The sequence below is a fragment of the Balearica regulorum genome, chromosome 5 (assembly GCF_011004875.1).
Source record: "Balearica regulorum gibbericeps isolate bBalReg1 chromosome 5, bBalReg1.pri, whole genome shotgun sequence".
NCBI classification, from domain to species: Eukaryota; Metazoa; Chordata; class Aves; order Gruiformes; family Gruidae; genus Balearica; species Balearica regulorum.
In genome coordinates this window covers 39,396,155-39,417,930 of record NC_046188.1, presented here as the reverse complement: position 1 = coordinate 39,417,930, position 21,776 = coordinate 39,396,155, and the positions used below count along the sequence as shown (strand labels likewise).

The 21,776-nt window shown below is 38.6% G+C and overlaps 1 protein-coding gene across 17 annotated transcripts in view; it reads right to left on the bottom strand.

Annotated features, from left to right (window-relative positions):
• SIPA1L1 (signal induced proliferation associated 1 like 1) overlaps positions 1 to 21,776 on the bottom strand; it is a 220,056-nt gene that overhangs the window by 129,079 nt on the left and 69,201 nt on the right. For 5 of the 17 annotated variants that reach the window (XM_075754278.1, XM_075754274.1, XM_075754292.1 and 2 more), the window contains exons 4-6: positions 17,733 to 17,829; positions 13,828 to 13,899; positions 30 to 106 (exon numbers count right to left, since the gene is read on the bottom strand). The exons of 2 other annotated variants lie outside the window; for them this stretch is intronic. The gene's annotated coding sequence lies outside the window, so the exon portion shown is untranslated. The remainder of the gene's footprint in view (positions 1 to 29; positions 107 to 13,827; positions 13,900 to 17,732; positions 17,830 to 21,776) is intronic. 10 more of the 17 variants (XM_075754275.1, XM_075754279.1, XM_075754277.1 and 7 more) reach the window with 5 other exon arrangements.

Below are 21,776 nucleotides of genomic sequence, written 5' to 3'. Positions count from 1 at the left end.
TGATATTCATAGAGAAGAGCTCCACTTACAGAAAGAGGGTTCCTCTTGGAAATATCACAGGCATTTGAAGAAGGGCACAGGAAATCTCTTTTCAAAGACGCAGCAGCTGGTAAAACAGAGACAAAACTAAGCAAAATATACCGATAAAATATTCTGGTTCAGAGTTGACTAATTCAAGATTTTGGTAGCCAGTGAGTTGGAGAACAATATTCCCAGGGGGCGGGGGGTAACAAAACTGAGCATTCCACTGAGAGCATCTGCCACAAAAACTCAGTGGTAACAAACTGCAGTACTTTCATGGAAGAATGGTCCAAGCCATCCAGGACTTTAAAACCAAACAAGTAGTTATCTGCATTTCTCCTGTCCCCAGAACTTCCTTTTGTTACTCATTCCTCCTCACTGCTTCTAAATCAACTCCTCCCAACTTTTCTTGTCCTGTTCCCTCTCTCTTCTCCCCCCCCCCCCCCTTTTTTTTCTTTTAAACAGTCTCCACCTCTTACAGTCTTTCCTTCCTCCCCTCAAGCGTCCGGCCCTGTCTCCCAGCCTAGCATCTCCTCCTTTCTTTTTGTTCTTCAGCCCTCTGGTATTTGAACTACAATCGTTTCCTTCCTCTGCTCTGGATGCCAACACAGACGGCACAATCTGTTCGGTACTGGTAGTCCCTGCACTCTCATTTCAGAGACCCACAGCTCACAGAGGCTGATATTTCAGAGGACACAGATGTGAGGAGAAGACACGCTCAGGCACTGCAGCCATGCACTGCGGTCAGCTCAGATGCTCGCCAGACCCTGCAAAATCCGGCCAGCGTTACGAAGAGCAGGCAAAGCAAAATGAGGGTCCCTCAGCAAATTTAGCTGCCAGAACAGTAAATGTAAACTGAGTGTGTGAAAGCTGTCCAAGCTAAAAGTCTTGGACAAAAAGGGCTTAAATTGGGACAGCTTTTTTATTTTTTTAAACAGTAGAACCACCTCTAAGTTCCAAATGATGGGAATGCTAGAGCTACTCATCTAAATAACTGCAGCTTAAGCTAAATAAAATAATGTTTTTTTCCTGCACTGCAAGTCAGAGCCCTGACCGATGAGTCAAGATAGTACTAACATTTCCAGAATGGCATTTAAGGCAAACAATCACCAATGCAGACTTGCCTTACAACACAGGCTGTGAAACTTTGCAGATTAAGGACTGATGAGCAACTTTGCCTTCTGTTCAGCAGGGCAGGACAGGGCACACAGCTGCAGTCAGCCAACCCAAGATAGGCCACCCTCATTCATCAGTCACTCAGAAAAGGTTCATTACCCAGACGTAAAGTTTCAAGAACTAAACTGTACAGCTTCATACTGTGCAGGACGGTTTTATCCAAATTCATCAGAACCTGTGCTGCAACACAACCCACCATGACATATCTGATTAGCTGAACTAAGCAAGATATCTAAGAAATGCCGCCTGTGCTTAACAAGGCAATACAAGCACATGTGCTGTGCGCCGGAGTTCAGGCTTCACACACCCACCCTCCCTCGTTACTCCTGGGTGAAAGACCCTCAAACAACCATCAGATCAGCAGACAGCAGAGCCAGGACCACCCCTTCCAAAGGGGGCATCAGCTTAAAAACATTCAGTGAATTAATATGTGGGCCAAACTTAAGGATGTTCTATTGAACTTAATAATTTCCATTTGCAACTTCTATTGTGTAAGCTGCCTATTTTATCCTCTGATGGATGGCTTTAGCAGCTGAGGTTTTTGGTTTTGCTTTTTAAATCTGCTTGAGACTTTCAAGAGAACAGAACAACTATAACTACAATTTGAGTAGCAGGATTTATTATTTCAACAGCTGTTCACAAGTGAGATTCATTCCACTAATGATAGGGAAAAGACCATAAATAGAGAAGAAAAATCAACCTTCACTCAAAAGCATAACATTTTCCTAAGGTCAGTAATGTAATTCTGTTGGTTTAGGTCTTGCCATTTTTATTTTTAGCAAATATCCTTAGATTTTCTTTCTGGTTACAAAAAGGCAAACTAACACAAAACTCTGCTGCACAACTACATTTTCAGTCCTCCAGCCATTTGGAATTATCTTCTACTTGTTTTGCACTTAAAATGCTTTCTCAGACATGACAGATTAAACAGAAGCCCATGTGTCAAGTAGAAGTTATCAGAAAACCTACATGGAAAAACCCCACTAAACCAGACTGAATTTGCATCTGTTTGTCTTCCATTGCACTTTAGTATCTTAATTTTACCGGTATAGTCTATTTCAGAGAATTAGATAAAGGAAAAGATATAGTCTCTTCTTGGAGAAGAGGTTTTAGTGTGCTGTTTGAGCGGTGTAATTGGCAGTACCAGCAAAGGATGTTCAATGCTGGTTCAGTAATTCACAGAAGAAATTTGTCAAACAGCAACCATTTCAGAAAAGAGCCATTAGAGATTTCTGGATAGTTTCCAGTCACCACGGCTTCAGCTTTCAGCACATGTAGCTGTGTTACGGCTATTTGAACAGAATTTTTGAACCATGGTCCTTTACAAAGTGGTTCCAGTCATCACAAGGGGACACCTACCAGCCAGGCAGTCCCAAGATCTGTATTACAGCATACATTTATAAGATTCTTAGCAATACTGTATGTCGCTGAACTTACAGCAGGTCTGCTCAAATGACAGATATAGCAAAACAAAAACAGTCACATAGGCCACTCATTTGTTTGGCTTTTTGTATCTTTGCAAGCCAAGAACCTCCTTCTCTGTGCTCTTTTATACTGCTCTGACTCAGGCAAGAAGACCTTTAAGTCAGTCATAGTCTTGCCCAGATAGAAACTGCAGAAAAACATCATACATAAAAGTGGCTTAGCAATGCCAACACAGAATTCGTTATTCCCTCTAAGTCTTCCTCAATGAAACACCAGTCCAGCAAAGCTCTGCAAGATAGTTTTGGGGGTGGTGGGTGACAAATCACACTCACATACAAGAAATGAGGAGCATTATCTTTCTAATTTTAAAAACCACCAACATTACTCTCAAATTCATTAAGGAAGAGCTACTTAATGGCAGCTTTTCAATAGCACACTGGCTTGGACAGCTCACATTGATTCTGGATCTCACCCAGGCCATCAAAGCCTACAGAAAAGACTAAACCTGTGGCGGCACACAGCATTGCCAGCCAATTTTGGAATCTGGTCCAGATAACGAGACGCCCCAAAAATCTAGGGCTCCACAAGGAAGCGGCAAGAACATTAACAAAAGTAACACTCAAAATACATTCTCCTTTAAAAAAACTGATCTTTGAGTCAGAAAAATTAACACACAGTTTAATCCAACTACTTACGACAACATGTACTAGTGTATATAAATAATTAGTCTAAATAATTTCTAAACTATTACTGATTTGCTTTGAGAACTAGTAAAACACAGGAGATCCCAAAGCAATATGAAACGGGTACACGTCCTTTAGCAATAGTGAAGAAGTGGGAAAAAAGAGTTAAGTGGTAAGACAAACAACATAGTTCTGATGCTTAGAATGATTTGAATATATTGCTGGGGGAAAAAGAAGAGGGGTAAAAAAAATCAATTTAAGTTAGAGGAGAAAAGATAAATTACAGTCAAGAAGTCACAGCCAACCAATATAATATTCTCCCTTGGGTAAATGTCTTAGTGAAGCAGCAGGTGTAGTTTATGTAAGTGACACTTCTGACACTGTTCAATATGACCTGGAGACCAGAGATCCAAAATAATCAGTGTAGATAAGCATAACTCCTGGAAAATTTGCTTTCAGAGAACTACAGCAGTGGCTCAGTATAAAAAACAGAAAGCACTTCAGGTCAGTTCAGCTAGAACTTAACCTGCAGCAAGTTTTGCTTAGTATTTTCATTATTAATTCGGGTGACTGAACAGAAGCCCCCTTGAAGAATCTGTACATGCCGCCAAACTGGGGGGCCAGAGTTACAAGGAGATGATGATGATTCCCGATAAGCTAGGGAAACTAGGAATTCTAAAGCCAACCAGATAGAAGTCCATGCAGGTGAAAGAAAAAAAAAAAGAAGCTGTCAAGTCTGAAAGAGATAATTAAAGTAATACTAATTAACACACATACACCCTCACCGCACAGACACACACAGAACTAGCCATCTAGAGAGTAATAAAGCAGAAAATAATTTGGGGAGCAATATTGGATCACAGACTAAATAAGAGTCATAAACCTGATGTTGTTCCAGAGAGCCAAACATCATTCTGGAAGGTGTTAAGACTACTAAAGGACAAAAAGTTCAAGTAAGTATTTCAAGTCTACTCAACACCATTATCCTAGCATTGAAATACCATGTAGATCATTCTTATGTATTATATGGAAGAGATCCTAAAATCTGGTCCTAAGGTTACTAAAAAAAAAATTAGACAGCAACTGAAAATAAAACCACATCATCTTAATACAGTTACGTACATTTGGTTTTCCAAGTGGTCTTTATGTATAAACTCATTTTTGTGACTTATTTTTAGTGACAACGCACATGAATGGATTTCTGTTCTCCTTCACCTTCCCACTCCTCAAATAGAAAAATTCCTTCCAACTTCAGTCTCCTCTTTTCTTGGTCATCTTATAAAAATAACATGAAATAGTTTAAATGGAATTAATCAGTGCAGTTACCAAAAGTTACACTACACTAATGCTGATATCCATACTAATTCTACTGCTTTTTCACATTTGGCAATTTATCTCTAAGCAGTCACAATTTTAAACCAACTTTCAATGTGAGGATTATTTCCTTTTAGAATGTAGTTACATTCTGACTCCAGCTAATGCTATACACTGTGTTTACACCTTCAATATAAAACAATTATACTTTACCTATAGTTGTGTATATACACATTTATTTTAGCTCTGATCTTATTTTTCAGCTCTGCTGTGAAACAGCAATAACATTCAAACTCATACTTCACCATAACTCAGCATGCATTTACATTGGTACAGGCTCAGAGCATCTACCAGAGCTGAAGTGTCAACAGCACATGCCCAAGTATGACACCACCTTTCAGCCTTTTAAAGAATTCAGACTTCAGCAACTCTTGTTTAGATTTTACACCACTACCACCCCAACTCCTTCATCAACATTCCTTTCTGCCAGAAATTTAGTAATAATATGTTATTCACACACACAAGGTAGTTTCTATGAACTGGAAGATGGAAACAAAGTGGCAAACACACACTTGTAATAGCCATAGAACTAGAAACAGACAGCATTCCCCTTTTCAAAAAAAAAAAAAAAAAAAAAAGCAGCACATGCATATTTACTAGTTCAGAGATCTAAAAGCCAGAACAACAACAACAAAAAAACCCCCACAGTTTGAAAACCCCAAACCCCCTATATATCATGTGAAAATATTTGCTGAACGACAGAACAAGACTTTGATTACATCTCCAGGAGTATTCTAAACCATCTGTGAAACTAGACCATGACATCTGGGTCCAAAACACACACGAAAAGGAATGCAAAACTCCTCCGCTTACAGGAAGAATACCTGCAGTACTACAAGAGAAAAGAAGGTAACCACTGGAATATGTACAAAAAAGTGCCATTTCTCTGATACTATGGACAGAACACAGTGTTTTGAGGTACACTAGCACCCATTTTCAGAAACAGAACTCAAAACACCCCAATTATCTATTTGGTGTGTACAATAAATTTTGTAACGTTTTAAAAACAAACCTTCTTAACACCTCTCTCTTGCCTTCCAGCTGCACTATCAGAGAAAACATCAGGAATCTGACAAACAAGCTGGAGAAAAACATAAAACAACATGGTCAAAGAAAACAAGTTACCACATCCACCTGAACAGGGCAGCACCATTACATATGAAGGGAGATAAATGCTACAGAAAATAGGGGATAGTGATGATGTTATCATTGCCCTACAGAAGGCTGGTCTCTCTCCTAACACAGCATTTTCTATCAGAAAACAATTCCTAGAGTATTTGTCTCCTATATTTTGTTATTGTTTGGGACCTTTTGAGTCTGAGCAAACAGCAGTGAACTCTTAAACGCTGCAACACCAGTCTCATTCACCAACAAGTCTTCACAACCACCAACTCCCAAGCATGAGAAAGAAATTTGTGAATTCTCAATGCCTCTAAAAACCACTTTATATGGAGAAATGCACGATTAAGAGACAGTAGTCTTATTAACCTGTGGCAAATCAGCAGTGTAATTCAAAGCTCATGTCTCCTGGTCCAACATTTCCATTTTTAGACAAGTTTTCCTACATAGCAGATGAAACTTTAAGAATCCACCCTCTTAAGCACAGAACACAAAGAAATAAAAAAGAAAAAAAAAATCACATTAGAGAATGAACAGCTATCTAAATATCCACTCTAGTTCAGAAAAGAAATCCTATGTCATTGTGAGGGATTTCAGTCTTGAAAAGATTAGCCAGAGGCCTCACAGTATCATCAATAAAACTCCCTAGGACTGGGGTTTGCTTTTTGTTTTGGGGATGGGGGTAGGCGTAGTTAAGCTTCTTTTGCAAAGTATTTTGTCACAGTAAAGATGATTTTACATTGGACCCCATTCCAACAAATAAAAGTTAGTTATTACTGGATTTAGAAGCCCGTACCTGTCCAAATACAAGAAAGCACCATCTGGTTTATATGAAAACTGTAAAATATTGGCCTGATGTATTACATTTCACATTGATCATATTGTTCCGATAAAGGTAAATGATACTGAGGTTTCTCCTGTTCTTGCCTGCGACAGATCTATCATTACCCTGTACACTCTTATCAATCTAATTCATGCACTAAAACACACACTGCAAATATTCTCAGATAAATAAAAGGGACTTAAGAAAATACCTACTAAATCTATTTGATAATACAAAATACTTTTCCTGACTAACAAAGGAAGTTACAGCACTATCTTACACTCAGGTCATCTTGGATTCATGTAAACTCACAACCTAGAGTGCTAAAGACAACAAGCAAAACTGCTGCTTTTGTTTAAAAAGTACCAATTTGTATAACATGGAGACATGAAGAAGGCACATAAATATCTTTCTAAATATTCTCTAAATTTCTCAGCTACCTGACAAACCCTCTGCACCTTCAACACAATTTGCAGTTTCTTTGTATGTGTTTTTCTTCAAATCGACATCGAATCTGATTCCTGTCCCCAAAGTTTGAGAGCGCTTTATTTAACTGTTGTTAAAGAGCATTCTATGTAGCCAAAGCATCTCCAAGATCATCCAGATGCATGTTTGCCACTAATAAAAATACTGATTACACAGCTATCCTAGAGCAATGCTAGATTACAAGCAGAGCCAAATTATTTGGTGAACTTGAGGTAAAAGTAAAAACAAGGTAATAAAACCAAGTCTATCATGACCAACAAAGACTAGCAAACTCAGTTTCTTATTGATCTGTGCCCTATGCTCCAAAGCATCTTCCATCTCCACAACCTAATACTTTTAGCTCCATTCCCTGAGAACTGCTCACACTGCACATCCCATCAGGGCAATACATTGGATTTCTCTCCTATCAAGCTACAACTCTGCACAAACTGTTTGGAACTTAATATCATTGAGACTTATATCTATCCACCAAACTGATGGAAACGAGCAGGTTCAAAAGCTGTTAGGAAAGCCTAGACATCATTAAAGCGAGTTTAAAAAACAATATATACAAAGTAAGAGTATTTCTGTCCAAATTAAGTTGTTTGTTTGTTTTAAACCTCCCCAATCAAAAGCATCTCAACCAAATAAGAGAACAAATCAAAGTATGTTTTATTTGTTCACCTTTGTGACAATGAACGCCCGAAACCTAAAGCTACAATGGGAAGCATCTTCCAATGATTTTTTTCTTCCAATGTGAATTGTCTTTATTTACAAAGTCAAATAACGCACACTGGACATTCATCCTGAACACACACTAGAACACAGATCATTTTATGTCTACAAATCAACTGTTTTGCAGGAAAAAGCATTTTAGAGAATTTGAGAGAGAAATTCTGAAGTGGCTGCAAGAGTTGCATTAGAGATGCACAGAAGTCAGTAGTGTGACAAGCAGGATACTTGCATGATAAAAAGCCACATGGAAAAATGCAGGAACATGAGGCTATTGTTTCCCTGAACATAACAAATGAAGAGCTACTGTAAAATGACGAAGACAGCGTGCAACATTTATCATTCTGTGAAGCAAAGACCGAAAGGGCAAGCTGTGCCTGGCAGTAACTGAACTGCATCAGCCAGGAAGCACTACCAGCAGTACGGAGTTTCACCAACACCGGCGCCTCTGTACTATCGCACTGTAACCAATGCGGAGAAGACATCACCACCACAAAACACGACACCTGCCGCATCACCTTCTAAACAGCATCTCATAAAACAAGTCTCTCCAATGTTTGGGGGTTTTTCCTAGTTACAACAGATGCCTTTTTTTCCCCTGCCCCCCCTTCCAGAAACACTGCTTTGTTGAAAGGAATTATTTTTTATTTAAAATAAAAAATAGTTGATGCAGGAGGAAAAAAAAACCCAAACCACAGGAATAAAAGCTCCAGACTCAAAACCTACAATAAATACCTTAAATAAACAAGCTTAAGCTTACCTAACAGTGCATTACCTCCAGTGTTTTCACCATTATTTTAAAATGCTAGGGTATTCCCCCACGTGTGAGCAGCAAAGAAAAACAGAAGGGGGAAAAAAAAGGGGGGGGGGGGGATGTTGCAGATATAAATGAGCTTAGCTGCTCAAACCAGGAACAAGACTTCTCCAAACACCACTTTCTTGAGTAATTTGAAGTCTAATATTTTAGGAACACAAGATCCAGGGTAACATCTCTGTGCCCTCTATGCTTTTAATATACTTTCCATTTTGGTGCTATAAAACTGAAATCAAATGTATTCACGTATGCTCCTCTACCACACAGTGCAAAAACATTTTGACATAGCTGTTTCTGATTTTTGATAATACTTACTACTAGAAACATTTCACTACAGTTCTGCAATTCCTTGACAAAAGTACTTACTGTACAAACATTATTTTTCAAACACAAAATCTGAAACTGCAGGTCTGGTGCACATGTGCTAAAAATAAACTCATACTGTAAGCCACAAAGCTAAATTGTAAAAAAGCAAGCAAATACAGACTAAATAAGAAAAAGATGAAAACTGGTTTATGCCTAAACAGATCAGCTGAAATAAAAAAGCATGAAAGACATTTTTAAATTCATATTGGCCATGATTAGGATGATCCTGAGCTGCACTGACAACGTGAATGCCAAGCAAGAAGGGGTACTTCAACACCTCACTGGTCAATTTAGAACTAGAGCATGTTCACTGCATAGGTATTAACACAGAAAAAAGTGTTTTATAGGTAAATTGTATTTGTGGTTGAGATGACAGAACAGACAACAGTCTCTATAAGGCTCCTAGCTGGAGCACCAAATCCAAACCTTGGCTTCAAGGGTTGGTTCTATCTGAAAAAGGGAAGAGAAAGGTGGCAGTTCAGTACAGCTCACCAAAGGACAAGGAAGCAAGCTTCTCAAATTTTTGCCACAATGGCATTACAGCCAAAAAAGTCCATCAGGAAAAAACAAAACCAGTAACTGCAGTCCTTTGGTTATAAAGGACTGAGCAGCTTTTGTAGCACCTTAAAATTTTGTCTAATGGTGATGCTTGTTGACAACTTCCATACCAGAATTTCAAAGTATGTATTAATACACTCTTGTAATTTCCCACAGGCACGATAAAGCTCTAAGGGTCTCAAAAGATTTCTTACATTGATTTGCTTCAGAATTGACTCATTTAAGGGAAAGGCTAAATCTCCATTTCCATTTAATAGGCAAAATTAGAAGACAGCTTAAATCCTGATTATATAAAAAAGTTAGAAGGTCAGCCACAATCCTCTTTGCTCTGTAGATGAACAATTCCAGAAGTGACCTTAGAGCACCAAGACCATTTTTTTCCACTGTCGGGGGCCCCTATGGACAGAAGATATGTAATTGCACAGCTATCCTAGAAAAATGAAGAGCCGTATTATTTGGTGAACACAGAGTAACAGTAAAAATAGGTAATAAAAATGCAGTAGGCATGCCTTTGGACATATCAGCAGAGGAATTCTTCATCTGGAGTAAGCACGGGAAGGCTTAAGCCCTAACCATGATTACAGGAGCCCAAACCCTGGAAAATTTCATATGCTGCAATGATTCACAGCTCTGAAGCACCCACTGCCAGGTGACTGTACCAAACAGGTAATCAAATATTGTAAGCAGACCCATTACCAATACTACCCGGCATTTGTCAATTCCTTGCAGAATTCATTACACTGAAGACTATGAAGATATCTGTATCCATCAATTTATACTCCAACGCTCACAAAAAAACCCGACCCACCACACAAAACTGAAACAGCCCACAACAACAAAACCCAGCCATAGAGAGCATTAGAAATTATTCTGAAAAGAACACTGGTCCTTTATCATGCCACTGCATAAAATTTCTACCTTTCAGTACCAAATGCAATTCTGCTCTTCCCAATTAAAAAAGCTATTGCAGAATCAGAAAGGATAAGAGGAAGGCAACAAAGAGCAAAAGGTACTGGACTCAAAGTCCTGAGCTAGAAGGCACCAGATGTTAAGCCTACAGCTACAAACCTGTCCTATATGCCTCCATTTACATCTGTTGCTATGCTGTGTCAGAGGCAGAGCCACTAGGCTAGCGGGAACTTTAATTTGACCAAATCCAGTAAGCTAACGGTAACACTGAATTTCTGGATGAAAGACAAGAGTTAAGATTTTAATGTATGAGAAAACACATCCAACTTGTCCAAATATTTAACCTGCTCTTTTGAATATCTTTCCAATATCTATAAAGATGGCCGTGAGCCTCAACATTCCTTTCTACATCCTAAACCATTTTAATAAGAGCGAAGCTAAAAACCTAGATTAGCCTTCACTAATGAAGAAATGACAACTACTTTGCAGAATAATCCAAGACAGAGTGCTTGACCCACAACTTAATTCCACAGCAAAAATATCAAATACCTACCGCCTTTACCTTTACATGCTCTTCTCTGTCAAGTTTTCGGTCTTACCAAATCTACCTCTGCTTCCCTTTTATAGTCAAGGACAGATGCAAGGAGCAGAGACTTGCAAGGAACACACGTCTGTCTCCCCTCCCTCACAGCCCAGCATGTAAATGTTTAAAGAATGCTATAAACTTCTGATTCTATATTAATCCCATCTGGGAAGGCGCTCAGGCCCCAGTCATTTTGCAGCTCTCTCTTTCCAAACAACCTCCTCCCAACAGCCAACTGTTTGCAGAGAAGAGAAGCTAAAGCAGCAGTTACCCCCCCGTCAGAGCAAGGAAGGGTGTGCTGGTGCTCAACTTCAACCTTTCTCCTTAGCCAGCCTCTGCAAAGAGCTCCAGCATGGGTGCTAGGAAGAAGAGAGGAATACAAAGAGAAACTTATGCTGAAGAAAATAAATGGCTAAAAGTAGTGGAGAAGATAAAGGAAAAAAGAACAGAGTAAGAAAAGAAGAGCACAAAGAAAAAATAAGATTAAGAATTTAATTTGGAGTTTAAACAATGATTATTTAGTGCTTCCTCATATCCTGAAAAATCATATCCATACTACTACACATGCATGCACACACTTACAGCATGTCTGGGCTATGGACTTTACAAACACATTACCAACAGCACAGCAGCATGAGGAAGCGAGAACAGCAGTGGCTCTTCCCCTAAGGTTTGACTGTCACACGAAGAAATCAAGGTCTTTAGGAGCCATGCTACACCAATACTGACAAGGCTACTTATAAAAAAAGGCAAAGAACAAAAAAAGAAAGATATGTTGTCTTCTCCAGCATTTCTTGTCACAGCTACCTAACCAGAAGCTTCCAAACAATTCCAAGTGTATGGGACCAAGTAAACAGGTTTGCCCAACAAACAGATGAAGAAACAGCTTTCCTGCCTTTGTGTGCATACGGAGTGGAGGAACTAAAGGCACTAAAGGCTGGCCAGGCTAGCACTGCTCTAGATGCAGCCTAGAGCGGTTAATGTGTCCAGACACAGCCTCACAAGCGACAGGACAGTGATGTGGATGAATGAGAGGACCATCCTCACACGATCTGGGAAGGTGTGCATGCACATAAAACACCCAACAGCAATAAACCCCCCAAAATCCACCACACCAGATCCCAATTTAATTCTGTCCAACCCATTTCTCAACTTTAAAAGACCTTGCCACCCTAGGTTTCACTGTTGAGAGAAAATTCACCTCTTGTATACTTTCAAATATACATAGATGCAAAAAATTAATGAGATTTAATGAGAAACCTGTCTTCTCTGCCTTTCTATTCCTATTGGTGATGTACAGGCACGGGAGAGGTTGCGGGCAAGCACACGCTAAGACATTCAGCTTACTCCTGTAAAAATATCGTATATAAAGCCAAAGCTGGGTTCTCAACTACTCTGATGAGTTTGAAAATTGTTTCAACTTCTGCAAATTATAAGCTTCCTTTGTTTAAAAAAGATTATTTATATACATTGAAAAAGACTCAGTAAAATTAATGGTATTCAAGATCAATATAATAAACAGCATAGCTTTGAGGTACCAAAGAACCATCCTAAGCCTTCAAATATGAAAATGATGGGATGAACTAATGACCAATTACATAAACTCATGTAACAACATATACAAGGCATAGAGACGAACGTGCTAAAAAAACCTATAAAAATAAAGATTAACAGTAGGCACTATTTATTAATTGCATTGCTACTAATGCAAAACCTATATAGCATCATTCACATTATGATGTGTATATACATGTATGCTATGTTATATACATAAAAAGGCATGACTAATGCCTCATGCTGATGGGATCTGTAAAGCTAGCATCATACTGTCTAGTAGACACTGATCTTTATCTTTCATCAAATGGAGCAGAGTTAAGTTGTGGTCTTGCATTATGCATAAGCAGTGAATACAATTAGACTGAAAAGTAAGCTGATGTTCTCTGATCTCAAGTGGAAAGTGTGAACCCTGATCTTCGCAGGTGACAGCTTTGTGCAACATTCCAGTTTACCAGTTAGCTTCCTTGAATCTGTGTAGGCAACAGAAAACTCACAACACGTAGTTGCAGCTAATCTTATGCAATCCACTAATGTTGAAACAAGCAAGAATATCAAATAAGTCAGCAAAGCAGTTATGTTACTTTGTTTGGCAGAGAGAAACTGCAATTAGTTCTTGATTTTACAAGGAGGATGCTGAAAAACTGGAGGAAAAAAACTAAAATGCCTACAGGAAGAACACAGAGAGCAAGAGAAGGAAAAAATTTGATCTCTCATTAAGCAGAGATATAAAAGAACTACCAGTGACTGGAAGCTAGACCTAAACAAATTCAGGCTTCTTTGGTTTTCAGATAGATGGAATCATTTAAAAACGGCTCATTTCCAAATTCCCAGAAATCTCTTCACTGAAACTGAACGCTTCCTAAACAAATGCCGTATTTCACTTTGGTGTATCTGTTCTGAAGCATGAATTTAAGAAATCTAACAGTCAATACAGTTGTAGTAGTAACAGTTGCACATGTTCTCACAAAAACTTTACAAAGAAACCAAGCATTTTCCATCTACAGGTAAAAACAACACAGAGAAATAATGCTAATATTCAAGAGCAGCACAGGAATGAAGTTTCCAGTTCCCAGTTCCAGTTATGCTACTCTATGGTCCGTTCTGTTGGGGTTTTGGTGGGTTTGGTTTTGGTTTTTTTTTGTTTTTTTTTTTGAAGGGCAGTGTTGTTGGGTTTTTTGTTTTGTGGGTTGTTTGGTTTTTTTAATTCAGTCCATGAACTTACTTTTTTTTCCTGCTTCTCAGATTCCACTTCTGTTCAGTGTCTCAGATTTAATTGCTGATTCTTATTACTAACCTGCAAAAATGAAAAACACTTTAACTGTGGAAATCTGTTGCTATTGAAGTTTAAGCAGCACAGCACATCGTACTTCAGTAACATGCAAGCTGAGCCATGCAGAAACTGAAAATACCGGGTTGTTCATTCTTCACCAGCCAGTCCCACAAAATATAGCAGGATCAACTACAGAACATCTTGTTTGTTAATCAGTGTCCATTTGTAATCATACCTAGCACAAAATATAGTTACTAGTTCTAAGTTATGCCACATTCCACATTTTAAAGGTAAAAAGAGGAAAAATAAATACATGTATTCTGTTTATGAAATCTACCAACAGCTCTCCACATTTATGCAAGTCACAGAACTCAGTAGTACAACTTTTACAAAACCCACTCAATTTTCAGGGCATATGATTGCAGTGATTAAACATCCAGACTCCTTGACAGCTTTAAATAGGCTATGCTAAAATCCATGCTGTTAAATCCTTGCAATCTTTTTTAATCCGGGCTAGCTAGATTAAAGCTAACTTGGGCGTACCTAACCATTTTGAAATCGGGACATTTGCAGACATGGCACATGCACCCTCATTCTTGGCCTGCCTAGTCAACAGGTGCCCATAACAGCAGAGAAAGTGATTCGTCACAACCCATACCACTAAGTCTTCCATCACTCTGGACTAAGAGAAAAGAACAATCAAAGCATAAAACTCTTGCAATTTACAGGTAGCCACAATTTAATGGGATTCTGGCTTTTGTCTTTTCATTCACTTACATACATTTAGTTTCTGAATATGCAATTCTTCCAGTCTCATACACAATGAAATGAAGGTGAGACTTAACTCATGAATACGCATTTCTATTATAATGGACATACCTAGGTATTAAGAACATTATCTGATTTTGTTGAATGGTCCAATTACAATACTGTAGTTCTAGAGTACATTAAATAACCTCCCAACTATCACATGCCAACTTCTGGTAATTCACCACACTGTTTTTAAACATAAAAGGAGATAAAAACACACTAACCACTTTCTTTTCCATTTAAAGATAACAACTGTAGTTATTGCAGTACCACAGTACAAAAACATTACAGAAGGCAATCACGAACTTGGGAACACATAAGCATCAGAGAGTATCCAATACGCCTGTTCCCTTTGCCCCTCAGGTGTGTGCATGCACAGGTACATGCATGCATACGAAATACATACATGCACTCCCCAAGTAACACCTAAGGAGGCCAAGACTGTAAGCACTGATTGCAGGAGTTTTTTTTCTAACTTTCTTCAGCCTTCTCATGGAAACAGCTTGAAGTACAGACCTACACAATCCTAATAACAGAAACCATTTGTACAACCACCAACTAAACCTTGGGGAAATTCCTGAGAAGAAAAAAAATTAAAACCTGCAAAATGTAAGAAAGGAACACAACTCTGTACATCCCCTCCTGGCCATTCAGAGAAAGGGTTCCCATACAGCTGCTGTCTCCCATACAGGGAACACAGCACCAGGTACCTTTAAACATCACCTTGTGAAACAGCAAGGATCACCAAGGCAAAACCTTCCCACCCCAATCTCACCTCACACAACCAGGTATTATTACCAGTGATAAATGAAGCCGGGAGGCTTCAGCATGTCAACAGGAAGAGACCAGTACAGATAAAAATCAGAATCTTTAAAGGCTATCCTACAAAATATAACTTAAGGTCAACATCAGCCACCCAGACACAGTGACCATCCCTTCCTCTTCCCCCCGTTCTCCTCTTGATTTTAAGTGCACGCCAAGGAGAAATAAGCAGTCTCAGGTTAAATTGTATGCAGAATTTTACAAGCTTTATTCTCTCAATATTAACAGAAGAATGTAGGGAACCTAACAAAATTAAGTTTTTGCTGCTGAATGTCTTCCATCTAGATATCTTTACAAATCCAATTAGATTATGTATTTGAAACATAAGCAAAAATCAGCTTTATTGGAGCATGTTACTATTTCTAAAAAAAGCTACCTGTTAATATGGATAAGTTTTGCTAAAATGTTTAACTCCCAACTGTAAAACTTACTCATGAATTTCAGTAAACAAGACTGGGTCTATAGGATCATGAGCTTATGAGCTCATAAACAACCAGAATTGTTACTAGTGAAACAAATTAAGTTTTTAATACAACTTTGTATAAATAGATTTGTTATGAGCTGGAATGTAACTATTTAGAAAATTCCACTGGGAAACAATTTTCATTAGTGAACAAAAATTGCGTGTTTATTATAAAAACGAACTTGCCACCTTTAGTAAGTATTTAAATAGTATAATATGGTAACACCACAAACTTCAAAAAAACCAACAAACTTTTATATGGGAAAGAAGGACACAACATTTTCTCCTCTTTTAGAGCTACATATCAAAGAAAACCACAATAATGGTTGTATATAAAAATCAACACTAAAGATGGTGCCAAGTAAAAAAGTAAGATGATTCCAGTGAAAGATAAAATAAGTGAAACTGCCTTTTCCAAAGGCTCGTCTAGATCCATAAACAAACATGTTTGTTTCCAATATATATGTCCTCTGAAGGAAAGGTTTTGTTGTTGCAATAAATCAAACCTCAGAGGCTAAGCAGTCCTCCACTGACGCAACGCAGCTTTGCTGACAGTATTTCAGAAGAACAGATTTATATTGACACTTTTGATACAAAAACATTGTCCAAAACAACTGCAACAACAACTACAGGGCAGATTCTCTCAAATAATAAACCTATTCATTTCTTTAGGCATCCCACAGACTGATGACCTGATGTTACAAGGGAGGGTTTTTTCTTTAGTAGCAACGTTTATTTACACTGCTTGTCACTTCCAGACTGGACTTCCTTTGCATATCTCACACCTATAGCTTTCAACATTCGTTAATAAACAGATCATTAAAATCTGTTCAGTGGAGGGGGCTGTTTTCCCTGCCTGGTTGCAAATCAGCTTAAACTGATCTAAGTTCAAATCTCAATGCTGTTCTCCCTGGGGTCCCTAGCGAGTACCCTGCTCACCTCCCTTCAGACAGCACTACGGCTTGCACAACGCGTTAATTCAAGAAGCCAATGAGTCTGAAGACAAATCCACCCCGCCCATCTTTGCAAAACTAACACCACTGCTCCCCATCCCTCCTCCCCCCACCCCCAAAACCACACACTGCAGTTTTCCAGCCTTCTTGATGTGCCTTCTTGAACCAGGTCGTTGCACAAAAGGACTTGCATTTGATACAAGGCAGAGGGCAAGGCTGCATGGGCAGAACTGCAGCATCTCACACTTGCAGCATCCCTTTTGTCTTTTCACCAACTCCCTAAAAGTATGTTTCTCTATGAAAAAACAGATCATGCATTAAAAGCCAGTCTTTTTCAAGAATCAGGCACATTCAGAATAATCATCCCTTTCTTCCTTACAACACAAGTTTAGTTTCACAAGGAGATTAAAAGAAACCACCCACAAGAACTACTATGTTTTAAGAAAGTGTGACAAAACAGGCACTCTGTCACAGCCTGAACAGAGTCCAACCTGCTTTTACGAACACTTCTACAAATACCAAGTAGAAAGGGGGGGAGGGAGTAGCCATCTAGTCCCCTTGCATCTCCCTCCTGAAAAAAGCTCTTGCATATAGAGGATGCATTCAGCGACAGACTGGGATACAGTCTGGCACTCGGCAGCAGCCAGCCTACCCCGGTAAACCATCCTGCTGGAGACCACCCCTTCCGCATTGTATGAAACACTACGTGCTATCAGCAGTCACAAATCCAACAATGATTTTGTGGCAGCTAGCATTACTCCAAAGGGTGACTGTCAGACATTACAGAAAGTGGAGCGTGCATGCTTTACCTATCCAAATTCCTGAGAAGGCAGACACACACAGCTTTAGCAAAAACTCCTGGTGGCTGTCACAATCAGCTTCAGATGTATCATAGCATGGTGAAACCTAGAATCAGAAAGACCATGGGTATGAACAAAATTTGGGAAATAAACAGGTGAAGTCTTTTGAAAGAGGTAAAGGGTATTGTGGAAATTGTGCTTTTAAGAAGCCAGAAGCAATAAAACCATGAACTGATAAAGTTTTTGCAGCTAACTTACTCATCTGCGAGAGAGCCTGCATGAAAAGTTTCTCACTATAACAATTCCAACCTTTCTTTCATCACCCTTTCTCTGAACCAAGTTATTTTCTTCCAGAAGACATTCTGCCAGGCATTTGGAGATTAAACATTTGGTTACATCAGAAAGAAAGCGGACATTTACAGTGCTGTGTCCCACTTTTTTCCTCACTACTCAACATAAAGCCTATCACACATGTCAAACACAAGGGAGAGCAGGAGCGAGTTTATCTAAGTCACCAACTGCAGTCCTCTAAGAAGTCTCCAAGAGTAGCAAGGAAAAAAAGTTAAAGCCGTTCCTTCTAGGTCCTGTAATAAAACCTGCATTGTTTCAGCATTAGCATTAACATCTGACCTCTGTCTATTGCTACAAATCTACAACTGTAGATGACAGGAGCACTCTAAAATTAGACTGGGCAAACAGATGTAACCATGGAGATTTATGCTGCAGTTCCGAGAACTCCGCAGAGGCACAAGCTGGAGGTAGACGCATATCACCAATGAATTTTTGTCGTCCTCTACTCCCACCAAGCTCATGCGTTAAAGGAAATGTGCAGTGAATCATATCAAAGAGACAAATTAAAATTTGACTCTAAAGAAGGAGACTGGAGAAGACCTAGATCATTTCTCCAACCTGGTTTTCCCCAATCCAGTTCACTCTACAGTGACATAAGCACTTGCCCTGACATGAAGCAGAAATTGCACGGGACAGGGTAAGCAGACAAGGATGGCCGCTTTCACCTGCAATGCCAGCTTAAGTTGCACACAAAACCACGGCAAAAAACTGTATTTATCTTATTATAATGATCTCTGAAATTTTATAGGTTGATAATAATTTTAAGTTACCCATTGCTATCCTCCCAATAGTTACTTCTAGACAGAATAGAATAAAGTTTGAATACATTGTGGTAAGAACATTAGCATCAACCAAAATTCTTTAGTAAGTGCCAGATAGCATTATGAACAGAGCTCAAGAATGTAATTATTGCTATCTTCCTTTAAACAATTAAAAATATAGCTTTCAGAGTTGGGTTTTTTTAATTGCAAGTTAAGTTTAGGGTTATATTTACAAAATATTGTATGAAATTAGGACTATGGAAAAAATGAGAAGCATCATCAAAAGTGCTGCAGTATACAAAAAAAATAATCAAGTCCAGCAAAAGCAGTTTCCAAAAGGTAGAGAGCACTAAATTCATGTTTAGAATAAGGTAACATTCCAGAAAAAAAAGCATTTTAAGTTTCATATTACCAACAAACTGAGCCTGTCTCTCAAGTAGAGTCACATTCTAATTTTGGGGTAGCAAAGTTCAATTATTACTCAGTCTAATGAAGCAAGTAGAAGGTTTCAAATTTATCTGTTTGTGATTGCTACTGACATTTTGGCAAGTCATTTGGCCAGCAGGTAAATAAATAATTTCTGCAGGTGGTGGACTTCTGGTCAAGAAAAATTTTCCTTGTTTTCTTTAGGGCGAAATTCTTCACCTATTCAAGCATTACTAAGATGCATCATAATTCTAACCCAGAACTCTCCATTTTCTTTGGTGTTAAATTATAGACCTGCTGTGTAAAGACAACTTTTTTTTAAAAAAAAAAAAGATTGCCTGTGAAGCTCAATTGTGATTGGGAAGGCCGCCTACACAGCAGAGAGAGTGAGAAAAAACACACTTGCAGAGCTGAAAAAACATTGGTGTAGGCGTACGTAAGGGGGGGATGGAAGAAAGAACTTGGTTCTACTGAAAAAGGCTATTTTCTTACATCACCCTTGAAAGAACTAAAATGTGTTACTTCAAGAGAATTCAAAGGATTGTTTGCTACTTTCCAGATGTCAATATGCAGTACTACAAGCAACATGAGGAACCCTTGCAGATTCATCCCCTATTCCAATCCCCCACCTACCCAAGGAATGCTTCACTTCCCACACTTCTCTGCCGCATCCTGCAAAAGCTGTTCTCATGGAGCAGCAAGTCACCTGCAGAATAGCAGTTCAAATGCTTTAGAAGCCTTATATAATTAATAACATTATGAAGTTTTGAAATCATAGCCAAAGCCTTCTCAGAAAAAGAAACGGAAAGAGAATGCTCTCTAGAAACACTAAGTACCATTTATTTTCAGCAGAATCTAACAGTATTTCAACCTGCTGAAAAAATAACTACAAGATGTTCAGACGTTTCTCATAGACGCTTAAAACACCATTTTCCTCCGTAGCCTTCCCAGCCTCCAGTCCATTCATCTCCCAAGAAAAGTGAGCCTTTCAGGATGTCCTATTAACTAATCCAGATTTTCAAAAGAAAAAAGGAACAAGCATCAGTAGAAAATATCCTTCTCAGTTTTCATTAGGAAGGCACCACCTATACGCATTATAATTTCTAAACAAAGAAGTCTACACAAAGTATTCCTGTGCCATCATAAAGCTATGAAAATATTTAATAGGTCTTTCCTTTCATAATAGAAACAAAAGGCTTTTGACGTAAGTGCATTAGCTGATTATTAATGTAATTACTACCAAAGGAATGAAGACAGCCAGGACAAGTTTCACCAATGAACCTCAACGAACATAAGATGATGCACTGCAGGGAAAAGAAGATGCAGTTGCTCCCAAGGCCTGGGACACCAGCCTGCAACTCCAGTCACAAGGAGAGAGGACTTTGGCACCTAATTTCCTTGGGTGTTCAGACTGGTGATTTCAAAGCCCTTTGCCTAGCAGATGACTGAATTCCTGCAGCCAGAGTACACTGCCACAACAGAACAGCCTACAGAGCGGTACTCCTGAAAGGCTACCTCCAACCAAAGCTTTCACAAGGCTCCAAGTTTCATCTCCAGCCAAACAGATGCTGTCACTGAAGATGCTGAATGCCAGAAACTGATAAAAAAAAAAAATTACTACGAAATAAACTCCATTTTTATACATCTTTTCAACTATATGATTGTTAAGCACTAATGGCTATTACTCATACACATACACAGCAGAAACACAGGCAAGACAGGGTTTTAAAAAGTACCAAGCCAGCTGATTCACACAAACCTATATGGCAAGCAAAAGCAGCACACTCAGAAGTCACAGCTAAGCTCTTAAAATTACTCTGAAAACACAAGACAGTTGCTCCTGAAGCTCACTGAGGCACAAATTCTTCTAGGTCAGAAAGGCAGATAGGGATGAAGTATCAAAGGGAGGTATAAAGCTCAGCAGCATTAAAACCTCCAGAAAAAAGGAGGATCTGAAACAATTAATATGAAATAGTGAAAAACATGGAAGCAAGGTAAGTAGTAAAGCGATGTAGAAATAAGTACAAAGAAAAATAAAGGTGTATAAAAAGTAGTAAGTAAAAAATAGTAAGAATTGAAATCCCTTATTCTAGGAAAATTGGAGTCATTTATTATAAAAGAAGGTATATAGTCCTACTAAACCTTGAAATTATAGCCATCTTGACTCTCACCCTGGTGAATAGTGAAATATTTCTGACACATTAGTAAAGCCTCTCTACATACTAATACACATGTAATTCTAATAAACCAAAACCGCATGAAAATATTACACAACAAATGAATCACATACATAGAATTTGCATCCTAATAAAGCATATCCTTTCATGTTCAGCTTGCCAAGCTAAAGAACATTTGCTTCACGAGTCACTGCCAGAATAATCTCATCTCTTGTATTCTTCCATAAATTTTACTTTTAGGTAAAATGAAGTTTTATTTCTTCTTCCTGAGAACAGAACAGCTCAGCTCAAGGTAGTTTGGAAGGCTGCCTTTTACCTTCAGGCTCTAAGATCCCCAG